Source organism: Bufo bufo, chromosome 8 (assembly GCF_905171765.1).
Source record: "Bufo bufo chromosome 8, aBufBuf1.1, whole genome shotgun sequence".
Taxonomy (NCBI): Eukaryota; Metazoa; Chordata; class Amphibia; order Anura; family Bufonidae; genus Bufo; species Bufo bufo.
In genome coordinates this window covers 46,651,389-46,663,749 of record NC_053396.1, presented here as the reverse complement: position 1 = coordinate 46,663,749, position 12,361 = coordinate 46,651,389, and positions in this window count along the sequence as shown.

Sequence of the window (12,361 nt, the reverse complement as noted above, 5' to 3'; positions counted from 1 at the left end):
GGCTACAGCTGTTAGGCTGACGTTCCCATGGCATGTGGTTCGCTTACTGGTCCTCAGAAGTCCTAGCACCATGTGCTCTCCTTGCAGGCCTCTCCTAAGTGAGCTACAGAACTCTTTATATAGTAACCTAACAAAGTTAACTGCCGTCAGGTGTTTCAGGGCACACCAATAAGCTGGCCTGGAAGGGAGGGGACGGTTGCTCCCACTACCAACCTTAACAATCGTTCTGCATAATCCAGGCCCCAGGTATTTTCAGAAAGACAGCACTTGCTGGATTACACTTAGGCCCCTTTCACACGGGCGAGTATTTCGCGCGGATGCGATGTGTGAGGTGAACGCATTGCACCCGAACTGAATACCGACCCATTTATTTCTATGGGGCTGTTACATTGTGTTGTTTAAGGGAACACTTAAACAACACAATGTAACTCCAAGTCAATCACACTTTTGTGAAATCAAACTGTCCACTTAGGAAGCAACACTGAGTGACAATCAATTTCACATGCTGTTGTGCAAATGGGATAGACAACAGGTGGAAATTATAGGCAATTAGCAAGACACCCCTAATAAAGGAGTGGTTCTGCAGGTGGTGACCACAGATCACTTCTCAGTTCCTATGCTTCCTGGCTGATGTTTTAATCACTTTTGAATGCTGGCGGTGCTTTCACTCTAGTGGTAGCATGAAACGGAGTCTACAACCCACACAAGTGGCTCAGGTAGTGTAGCTTATCCTGGGTTCCTCCTAATGCAAGACAATGCTAGACCTCATGTGGCTGGAGTGTGTCAGCAGTTCCTGCAAGACGAAGGCATTGATGCTATGGACTGGCCCGCCCGTTCCCCAGACCTGAATCCAATTGAGCACATCTGGGACATCATGTCTCGCTCTATCCACCAACGTCACGTTGCACCACAGTCTGTCCAGGAGTTGGCAGATGCTTTAGTCCAGGTCTGGGAAGTGATCCCTCAGGAGACCGTCCGCCACCTCATCAGGAGCATGCACAGGCGTTGTAGGGAGGTCCTACAGGCACGTGGAGGCCACACACACTACTGAGCCTCATTTTGACTTGTTTTAAGGACATTACATCAAAGTTGGATCAGCCTGTAGTGTGTTTTTCCACTTTAATTTTGAGGGTGACTCCAAATCCAGACATCCATGGGTTGAAAAATTTGATTTCCATTTTTTAATTTTTGTGTGATTTTGTTGTCAGAACATTCAACTATGTAAAAAACAAAGTATTTCAGAAGAATATTTAATTAATTCAGATCTAGGATGTGTTATTTTTGTGTTCCCTTTATTTTTTTGAGCAGTGTATATATATATATATATATATATATATATATATACAGTACAGACCAAAAGTTTGGACACACCTTCTCATTCAAAGAGTTTTCTTTATTTTCATGACTATGAAAATTGTAGATTCACACTGAAGGCATCAAAACTATGAATTAACCTCTTGAAGCTCATCAAGAGAATGCCAAGAGTGTGCAAAGCAGTAATCAAAGCAAAAGGTGGCTACTTTGAAGAACCTAGAATATGACATATTTTCAGTTGTTTCACACTTGTTTGTTATGTATATAATTCCACATGTGTTAATTCATAGTTTTGATGCCTTCATAGTCATGAAAATAAAGAAAACTCTTTGAATGAGAAGGTGTGTCCAAACTTTTGGTCTGTACTGTATATATATATTCCTAAGGGATAATGCTGATAGGTTGCCAGGAGTTGCTGCATACAGGTAAGTGTTATATACATTTGTTTTAAGTACACGTCCATAATATCTTAGTAAAAAAGTCAATCTATAAATTATGATTAGTTTAGTGCATGCTATGAGGACAAATTACTGTAGTGTGTGTTAAAAGAGGAAGCAAATGTCTGGCTTTAGGAGCGCTGTAATTTTGGTGCTACAAAAAGGGAAGTACTGAACATAAAAAAAAATAATACATTCATTTATTGGAACAGTGGTGTTTCATATTTTGAGCATATATTTAATATTTTTATATTTTCTTAATGATTTGTAGATAGATGATAGATAGATAGATAGATAGATAGATAGATAGATAGATAGATAGATAATAGCTGTAGATAGTAAACATTTTCTAAACATGTACTGTGAGCTTCAGGAAGTAACATATTTCTGGTAGTATACCATACGCTTCTAAGCAAATATTTTTTGAACTGTCAGTGGGACACAGATGTTTCAGATAAACCTTTCATGAGCAGCGTTCTGGGGAAGCTTGGGTATGGACCAGCCATGGATTACACTATTCATACTGAGGCTTTCTCATACAGTGCTGGAAGTTGTTGCATAGAGCAGAGTCTTTGAAGAGCAAAAAACAATGGAGGTCATTGTCATATCATGGATCACCGAAAGCTCACTTCTGCCAAGTGGGGCAGTCGTATACATTTCTGCAACAAATCTGTTGTGTGTGAATATACCCTACCAAAAAACTTACAGGGCTGCCATTACCCTGATAGTCCTGCAGATTTCCTATATTTTTTTCGTAAAATATACTTTTTTGTAAAGTGAGCAATTCTTAGAATAGTTATATACTGGAAAAGTGCTTATGATGCAATTATCTCATTTGTTAAAATAGATTTAAAGAAAGGTAAAAAAATAATACATTTACAGTCAGGTCCATAAATATTGGGACATCGAAAAAATTGTAACATTTTTGGCTCTATACACCACCACAATAGATTTGAAATGAAACGAACAAGATGTGCTTTAACTGCAGACTGTCAGCTTTAATTTGAGGGTATTTACATCCAAATCAGGTGAACGGTCTAGGAATTACAACAATTTGGATATGTGCCTCCCACTTGTTAAGGAACCAAAAGTAATGGGACAATTGGATTCTCAGCTGATCCATGGCCAGGTGTGTGTTATTCCCTCATTACAATGAGCAGATACAAGGTCCAGAGTTCATTTCAAGTGTGCTATTTGCATTTGGAATCTGTTGCTGTAAACTCTCAAGATGAGATCCAAAGAGCTGTCACTATCAATGAAGCAAGCCATCATTAGGCTGAAAAAAATTAAACAAACCCATCAGAGAGATAGCAAAAACATTAGGCGCGGCCAAAACAACTGTTTGGAACATTCTTAAAAAGAAGGAACTCAGCTCAGCAACACCAAAAGACACGGAAGACCACAGAAAACAACTGTGGTGGATGACTGGATGAATTCTTTCCCTGGTGAAGAAAAGACCCTTCAAAACAGTTGGCCAGATCAAGAACACTCTCCAGGAGGTAGGTGTATGTGTGTCAAAGTCGACAATCAAGAGTAGACTTCACCAGAGTGAATGCAGAGGGTTTACCACAAGATTAAACCATTGGTGAGCCTCAAAAACAGGAAGGCCAGATTAGAGTTTGCCAAACGACATCTAAAAAAGCCTTCACAGTTCTGGAACAACATCCTATGGACAGATGAGACCAAGATCAACTTGTACCAGAGTGATAGGAAGAGAAGAGTATGGAGAAGGAAAGTAACTGCTCATGATCCTAAGCATACCACCTCATTAGTGAAGCATGGTGGTGGTAGTGTCATGGCGTGGGCATATATGGCTGCCAATGGAACTGGTTCTCTTGTATTTATTGATGATGTGACTGCTGACAAAAGCAGCAGGATGAATTCTGAAGTGTTTCGGGCAATATTATCTGCTCATATTCAGCCAAATGCTTCAGAACTCATTGGACGGCGCTTCACAGTGCAGATGGACAATGACCCAAAGCATACTGCAAAAGCAACCAAAAAGTTTTTTAACCACCTCCCGTCCGCCCATAGGATATAAACGTCCGGGGGGTGGATCTCTATTTTTGAATGGACGTTCCAGAACGTCCGTTCAGAAACTGCAGCTGCACGCTAATTGTGCAGCTGCTGATCGGGTTGCCCGCTGTCAGTGACAGCAGGGCAACCCAGAAAGAAGGCAGGGACAGTGCCCAGGTGTCCCTGCCTTCTAGATCGCTGCATACACAGCGCTCACCGAGCGCTGAGTATACAGAGCAGGAAGTAGCGCTTCCTGTTCCGGCCCGGCGGTCATGTGATCGCCGGGACCGGAGAGTGCAGGAGCTGTGTGAGGTCTTTCAGAGACCTCAATCAGCCCTGCACTGAGGCTGTACAGCACAGTATTATGCTGTACAGCCTCTCTGGGGGGTGTATTTCCCCTGTAACTGGAGAAATCAACAGTGAAAAAAAAATGAAAAAGTGAAGTAAATGTCCCCCAGAGGTCTTGTATAAACTTATGGGGAACGAAAAGTGTAAAATAAAAAATTAAAAAATAAAGTGTTAAAAAAATAAAATAAAAAAAAGGTTTCACATGTAAAAAAAAAAATTCCCCAAGTAAGGAATAAAAAAAAAAATGTTAAAAATAGAAAAAATAAAATAAAATAGACATATTTGGTATTGCTGCGTCCGTAAAAACCAGCTCTATAAAAATATCACATGACCTAACCCCTCGGGTGAACACCGTAAAAAAAAAAAAAAAAAAACTGTGTCAAAACAAGCAATTTTTGTCACCTTACATCACAAAAAGTGTAACACCAAGTGATCAAAAATGCGTATGTCCCACAAAATGGTACCAATAAAACCGTCACCTCATCCCACAAAAAATGAGCCCCTACATAAGAAAATCTCTCAAAAAATAAAAAAACTATAGCTCTTAGAACATGGAGACACTAAAACATCATTTTTTTTGTTTCAAAAATGCTATTATTGTGTTAAAGTGAAACAAATAAAAAAAGAGTATACATATTAGGTATTGCCGTGTCCGTAAAAACCAGCTCTATAAAAATATCACATGACCTAACCCCTCGGGTGAACACCGTAATTTTTTTTTTTTAAAAACTGTGTCAAAACAAGCAATTTTTGTCACCTTACATCACAAAAAGTGCAACACCAAGTGATCAAAAATGTGTATGTCCCACAAAATGGTACAAATAAAACCGTCACCTCATCCCGCAAAAAATGAGCCCCTACATAAGAAAATCTCTCAAAAAATAAAAAAACTATAGCTCTCAGAACATGGACACATTAAAACATAATTTTTTGGTTTTAAAAAATGCTATTATTGTGTAAAACTTTAATAAATAAGAAAAAGTATACATATTAGGTATCTCTACGTCTGTAACAATCTGCTCTATAAAAATATCACTTGACTGAACCCCTCATGTGAATCCTGTAAAAATAAATAAATAGAAACTGTGCTAAAACAACCAATTTTTTGGTCACCTTGCCCCATAAAGTGTCATAATAAATGATCAAAAAATCATATGTACCCAAAAATAGTAGCAATTAAACTGTCACCTTATCCCCTAGTTTCCAAAATGGGATCACTTCTTGGGAGTTTCTACTGTAAGGGTGCATCAGGGGGCTTCAAATGGGACATGGCATCTAAAAACCATGTGGAGTTCCTTTCCTTCTGCGCCCTGCTGTGTGCCCATACAGCAGTTTATGACCACATGTGGGGTGTTTCTGTAAACCACAGAATCTGGGTAATAAATATTGAGTTTTGTTTGGCTGTTAACCATCGATGTGTTAAAGAAAAAATTGGATTAAAATAGAAAATCTGCCAAAAAAGTGAAATTTTAAAATTTGATCTCCATTTTCCTTTAATTCTTGTGGAACGCCTAAAGGGTTAACAAAGTTAGTAAAATCGGTTTTAAGTAACTTGAGGGGTGTAGTTTCTACAATGGGGTCATTTATGGGGGTATCCACTATGTAGGCCCCACAAAGTGACTTCAGACCTGAACTGGTCCTTAGAAAGTGGGTTTTGGCAATTTTCTTAAAAATTTGAAGAATTGCTTCTAAACTTCTAAGCCTTCTAACGTCCTAAAAAAATAAAATGACATTTCCAAAATGATGCCAACATAAAGTAGACATATGGGGAATGTTAAGTAATAAATATTTTATGAGGTATCACTTTCTGTTTTAAAAGCAGAGAAATTGAAATTTAGAAAATTGCGAATCTTTCAAATTTTTTTGTAAATTTGGGATTTTTTCATAAATAAAGGTGAAATATATTGACTCAAATTTATGACTATCATGAAGTACAATGTGTCACGAGAAAACAATCTCTGAATGACTTGGATAAGTAAAGGCGTTCCAAAGTTATTACCACATAAAGTGAGATATGTCAGTTTTGCTAAATTAGGCCTGGTCAGGAAGGGGGCAAATGGCCCAGATGGCAAGTGGTTAAGGGAAAGAAGTGAAATGTTATGCAATGGCCAAGTCAATCACCTGACCTGAATCCGATTGAGCATGCATTTCACTTGCTGAAGACAAAACTAAAGGGAAAATGTCTCAAGAACAAGCAGAAACTGAAGACAGTTGCAGTAGAGGCCTGGCAGAGCATCACCAGGGATGAAACCCAGCATCTGGTGATGTCTATGCATTTCAGACTTCAGGCTGTAATTGACTGCAAAGGATTTGCAACCAAGTATTAAAAAGTGAAAGTTTGATTTATGATTATTATTTTGTTTCATTACTTTTGGTTCCTTAACAAGTTGGAGGCACATATGCAAACTGTTGTAATTCCTACACCGTTCACCTTATTTGGATGTAAATACCCTCAAATTAAAGCTGACAGTCATTTCAAATCCATTGTGGTATTGTATAGAGCCAAAAATGTTAGAATTGTGTTGATGTCCCAATATTTATGGACCTGACTGTTACCATGTGTTAAGTACTTATTATGTATCTATGAATTTATACATAGAATTATGTTTTTTTTTTATTCCTCAAGCCAGAAGGTTCACAGGTGTGGACTAGTCCATCTAAAGAAGTATAAGTTCTGAGCCTGAGAACTTCCTACATTTCAGCCAGGAAAAAGAGGAGTACCAGATTTTAGCACTCTGGCTACAGGACATGTTTGTCCTACTTTTGTAGCCTCTTAATGACGACCCATTTATGTTTTTATGTCCCTAAGGGGTCTTGCTCTGCAGCATCTTAAAAATAGCATCTTCATGGAAGATCATGGATAGCAGAAACATTTGTTTAGGCTACATGCACACGACCATTGTGTGTTTTGCGGTCCGCAAATCGCGGATCCGCAAAACACGGATGGAATCCGTGCACATTCCGCATTTTGTGGAACGCCACAGACAGCCTTTAATATAACTGCCTATTCTTGTCCGCAAAGCGCGGACAGGAATAGGACATGTTATTATTATTTTTTTGCGGGGCCACGGAATGGAGCAACGCATGCGGACAGCACACGGAAGTGTGAATGGGTCCACATCCGAGCCGCCAAAACTGCGGCTCGGATGCGGACCAAAACAACGGCCGTGTGCATGAGGCCTTACTCAGTAAATAATTTGTATACCAGGGATTCTCAAAATTTCTGTAATGGGGCCTCCAAAGCAGTGCATGATGATGCTTGGGCCTTAGCACCCATTGTTGACGTCCATGCCAAAATGTAAATTGTTCAGTTTACCTTTCATTTGTGTTTTAAACCCAGTAGAATGTTAAAAAAATATAATGCTTTTGTAAGAAAAACAAATAATAGAAGAAATAATAAAAGATTAACAAGCTTAGAAAAAAAAACACCCGAAAATGTGCCCAATGCCTTAGCTCCAGTGTAGCTAAGGTTTAAAGGTCAGGTTTAAAGATGTGTCAAATTTAACAACGAACGTGAGGTATTTGTAAAATTTGGTGCAAAGTTCACCAATACAGCTAACATTTTTTGTCTAGAAGAGCTACTCCAGTATTTATATGCTATCTAATGCCAAATATGAAAAGTGATACATTTATTAGGTACAATGCCAGGAAATGGGGCAATTTTTGAGCAAATCTGCTTTTAATACGTTCCAAATGCACCATAAAGGACCATTTAGGTTCCATTTAAGCCCTTTCCTGTCTCAAAGATCTGTAACTGAAAATATGTTCCCTTCATTTGAAGCGGGTTCTATAAGCCCTAATAAAATTAATCGAATGGTCGCAGAAACTACTGCAACATGTCTGACTGATGTGAACATAACCTAAGAAGGGCAGGAAATGTCAACTGCTCCTTCACCTGGTAGTGGTCAAGTAGATGTACAAAGTGCGCGGAAAGAAAAAGTCTCAAGATGCCAACTAGTGATAAGCAAGCATGCTCGGCCGAACTGCTGTTCGGCTGGAGCATCGCTATGCTCGGCAGATCCGAGTGCTCGGTCGAATAATTCGGGTGCTCGAATACAATTTAATACAATGGAAGTCAATAGGAGAACCCCAGGCACCCCCTGCTCGGAAGAGAAGAGGGTGTCTGGTTCATAAAGAAAGGTTAGAAATTGATGGAAACACCATCAAAATGGTTTGGAAACAGCATTAAGAGGATAGCTGGATGCATCTTACACTCCTATCATGTACGACATACAATATACAACCACACAAAGGCTATATGCCAAAAGCCAGGTATGTACAAGCCATCTATCTGTCCATGAGACAGATAGCAGCCAGCATACTTTACAATGGCAGCCTTGTGCACTATGAGATATTCCAAGCCAGCTTTCCCCCCCTTAGATGGGGATAATATACGATCATTAAACTACCGATCATACTTCTCCCAACTATCATCTGGGAACAATTATTTTTTCTTATTTTCCAACATACTTACAAAGAATACAAAAAATACAAATCAAGAGTAACAATCTACTACATTAATCCACTTCCTCACTTTCCATATCCCTTCGGCATCAACCTCCCCTTTCCTTTTTTTTTTTATCCCACAGATAACACACATATAACTTCCCTAATACCATTCGCACACTATCTCTAATTGTTAATTCTTTCAATTTAAACACATATATATTTCTTACATCCCACAATACTTCTTTTATACAAGCCAACAACAACCACAACACTTTCTCCTTCACCCCATCACTCATACCTAAACCAAACATAAATAATTTGAAGGACAACAAACTGATCCCAGTTAATTCTTTACATAATGGTCCCACTCTTCTAATTAACTCCCTCGCAAACTTACAATTTCAGAATAGATGTACAATACTCTCACTTCCACCACAACCCTCCCTAGGACATATATCACTTATTACTAACCCATGATTCCTCTGAAACTCTTTTACTGGTAACACCCCATGTAAACTCTGCCAAACCACTTCACTCTGTCTATTCATTAACCCATCCATCCTAACTTTCTTCCATGCCTTCTCTATATCAACACCCCTTAGCATATATATTCCACACTCCATCTCTTTACACTCTATCATCCTGTATACCAAACTTTTATTACGCAACATTCTCACATCTACTCCACATAATTCATACTTGACTAAAAACTTATACACCCACATATAACATACTGGCACCCCAAACGAAATTGGACATCTCAAATCCCTCACACACCACTTCAACCATATCAAGTACAGTCAGGTCCATAGATATTGGGACATTGACACAATTCTAACATTTTTGGCTCTATATACCACCACAATGAATTGGAAATTAAACGAACAAGATGTGCTTTAACTGCAGACTGTCAGCTTTAATTTGAGGGTATTTACATCCAAATCAGGTGAACGGTGTAGGAATTACAACAGTTTGCATATGTGCCTCCCACTTGTTAAGGAACGAAAGTAATGGGACAATTGGCTTCTCAGCTGTTCCATGGCCAGGTGTGTGTTATTCCCTCATTATCCCAATTACAATGAGGAGATAAAAGGTCCAGAGTTCATTTCAAGTGAGCTATTTGCATTTGGAATCTGTTGCTGTCAACTCTCAAGATGAGATGCAAAGAGCTGACACTATCAGTGAAGCAAGCCATCATTAGACTGAAAAAACAAAACAAACCCATCGGAGAGATAGCAAAAACATTAGGCGTGGTCAAAACAACTGTTTGGAGCATTCTTAAAAAGAAGGAACGCACCAATGAGCTCAGCAACACCAAAAGACCTGGAAGACCACGGAAAACAACTAATATACACCTCTCTTCTTCTATTAGCATGTAACTTACTAAAGATACATCTCTCCCTTTAACTAAGAAGCCAACACCATCATTTTTTTTTAAACTCTCCCAGACTACACAGACTTTCCATACATCCACTCTTCTTCTTTTACTACTTCACACAGACCACATTCCTGCAAACAAAAAATTGCAGCATCTTCTTGAGCTAGAAATTCAAGAATCGCTGCTCTTCTAATCTTACTTTAAAATACTCTTACATTCTGTAAGCAGAACTTTCTTTCTTTCTTAACGAAAAAAAAAAAAAAACATTTTAAATTTATCCATATTTTCCAGGTAGCTTATGCTCAAAGTCATACAGTTTCGCCACCTCCACCAGAATCCATGCTCTCCTCTTGCTGGCTTTCGTAGGGGTTGCTGATTTCTGGTCCACTCGTATAACCCCTTCTCTTTTTGACACTCTTACTCTTCCGTACAACTGAAGATCTCTCTTCTTCTTCTATGTTGGACTCCCCACCACCCTCACTTTGACTCTTTACAGACCGCCCCCTCCTCCAGACGCCTCTCCAGACATAAATTTCTTCAATATTTATTGGGTCAGACGCACTTGGAAGATCATCTATAACTTCCTCCAATCTTCTTACAGGAAGTGCTTTAGGAAGAATTGCACAATCAAGTCTTGTAGCAGGGCGCAACACAGTCCCTTCTCTTCTTTCCCTCCTCACACCCTCACTTGCAACAGCAGCATAGGTTAGCCTTCTCCTTTTCCGCTCCTCTTGAACTATCTGCTGCTGCCTCATGTTGTTGTCTCTTTGGGCTTCAGCACTTGGACAATTCCTATACATTTGATCTGTTTTCCCACATATATCACATGTTTTAGGAGTTGGGCACTCCCCAGCAGTATGTCCCTCCTGCTTGCAGTTCCTACAACATACAACTTTCTGACAACTCTCCTGAGTGTGTCCAAAAGAATAGCATTTTCTGCAATATGACGGCTTCCCAGGGTATATTAAGTAACCTCTATTCCCCGCCACCGAAAAATTAGCCGGCGGGTGACTAAAACCTCCCACACGCTGTGGGTCCTTTTTCAATTTTGCTTTGAAACGGTATTTACAATTAAAGATACTAAGATGATTCTTCTGAGGCACAGGTTTCCCCACATATTCACAATATTTCAACAAAAAGTCCATAATCAAATTAACTTCAGTAAAAGGATTATAAACATGTACTACAATTGCAATTTCATGAAGACCTAACAACGGAGATTATCTTCACTCCCATTAATTCAGGATCTTCTGAATTGTTTCTGAACCATTCATATGCCTCCAAACAAAGGTTCTCATTAAGAAAAGTTACATCGTACACACTTGTTTTAGGGAAGTTTTGGACACTATAAATTAGATGTCTCCCAGTTCCAGCCTTCTTTTCCACGAGCTTGATCACAATAAATTTCAAAGTATTCTTTCTTGTATCCTTCAGGTCCACTTCCAAACGAATGCTGTGCGGGATTCCAGCCATCTTTAGGAACTGTCAGTCAAAGCAACTGAAAATAAAATGTCTCCCTTAGGAAAGAAAACCAAATCAGCTCAAACCTCACTACCTCCGTCTGAGCATGCATCAGACCGAGATGGAGGAACCTGAGACTCATCTGACTGAGAGCCAGTAAGCCTCAAAGTTAATTTGCAAATATTCTTGTAAGAAGACTATGAAACCAATAGAGGATGCTATTGAGTTATGAACAGCGCCCTCTATTGGTTCCACAGTCTTATGACAAGACAAATATTCTTGTCAGAAGACTATGAAACCAATAGAGGGCGCTGTTCATAACTCAATAGCGCCATCTATTGGTTTCATAGTCTTCTGACAAGAATATTAGACTGAGTCTTATGACAAGCTTATTAGTGTAGCCTTTTGCATGGAAAATTAGCGATAGAATATTCGCAATCTACACTAGGATGATAAATAATAAATAGAGTTAGCGAGCACTCACACTATGGCATCAACTATATAGGTTTAATAGTATAATGTAGCAATAAATAGTAAAATATAGAATGTATTATAGTATGTCAGCCGAAATCCTAAAATAATAGCAGCATATTTATAGGAAGCCTCAGCATAAATAAATAGCAGCAATGTGATATCACAGTGGTAGCAGCATATAAAAAATAGTCTAAATAAAAGCCAATGGTGACAGGTATGCAGATGGTGATGATGCTGAGAAGGAAAATATAAAATGAGTGATATAAAAATAAATAGTGTAAAAAACTAGTAAAATCAAAAAATTTTGAAAAAATGTCCAACACAAATTCATATAATATGTGACTCTCTTGGTCCTTAATGTCCAAAATATTCTGATAGCGTGCAATAGGTAAACACTCCAAATGATATGACAAAAATATGTGTCGAACTTGGGGTTCTTGATTATTAGCTATACGCTGATAAATGCTTAATTTTGCTTCCTTCC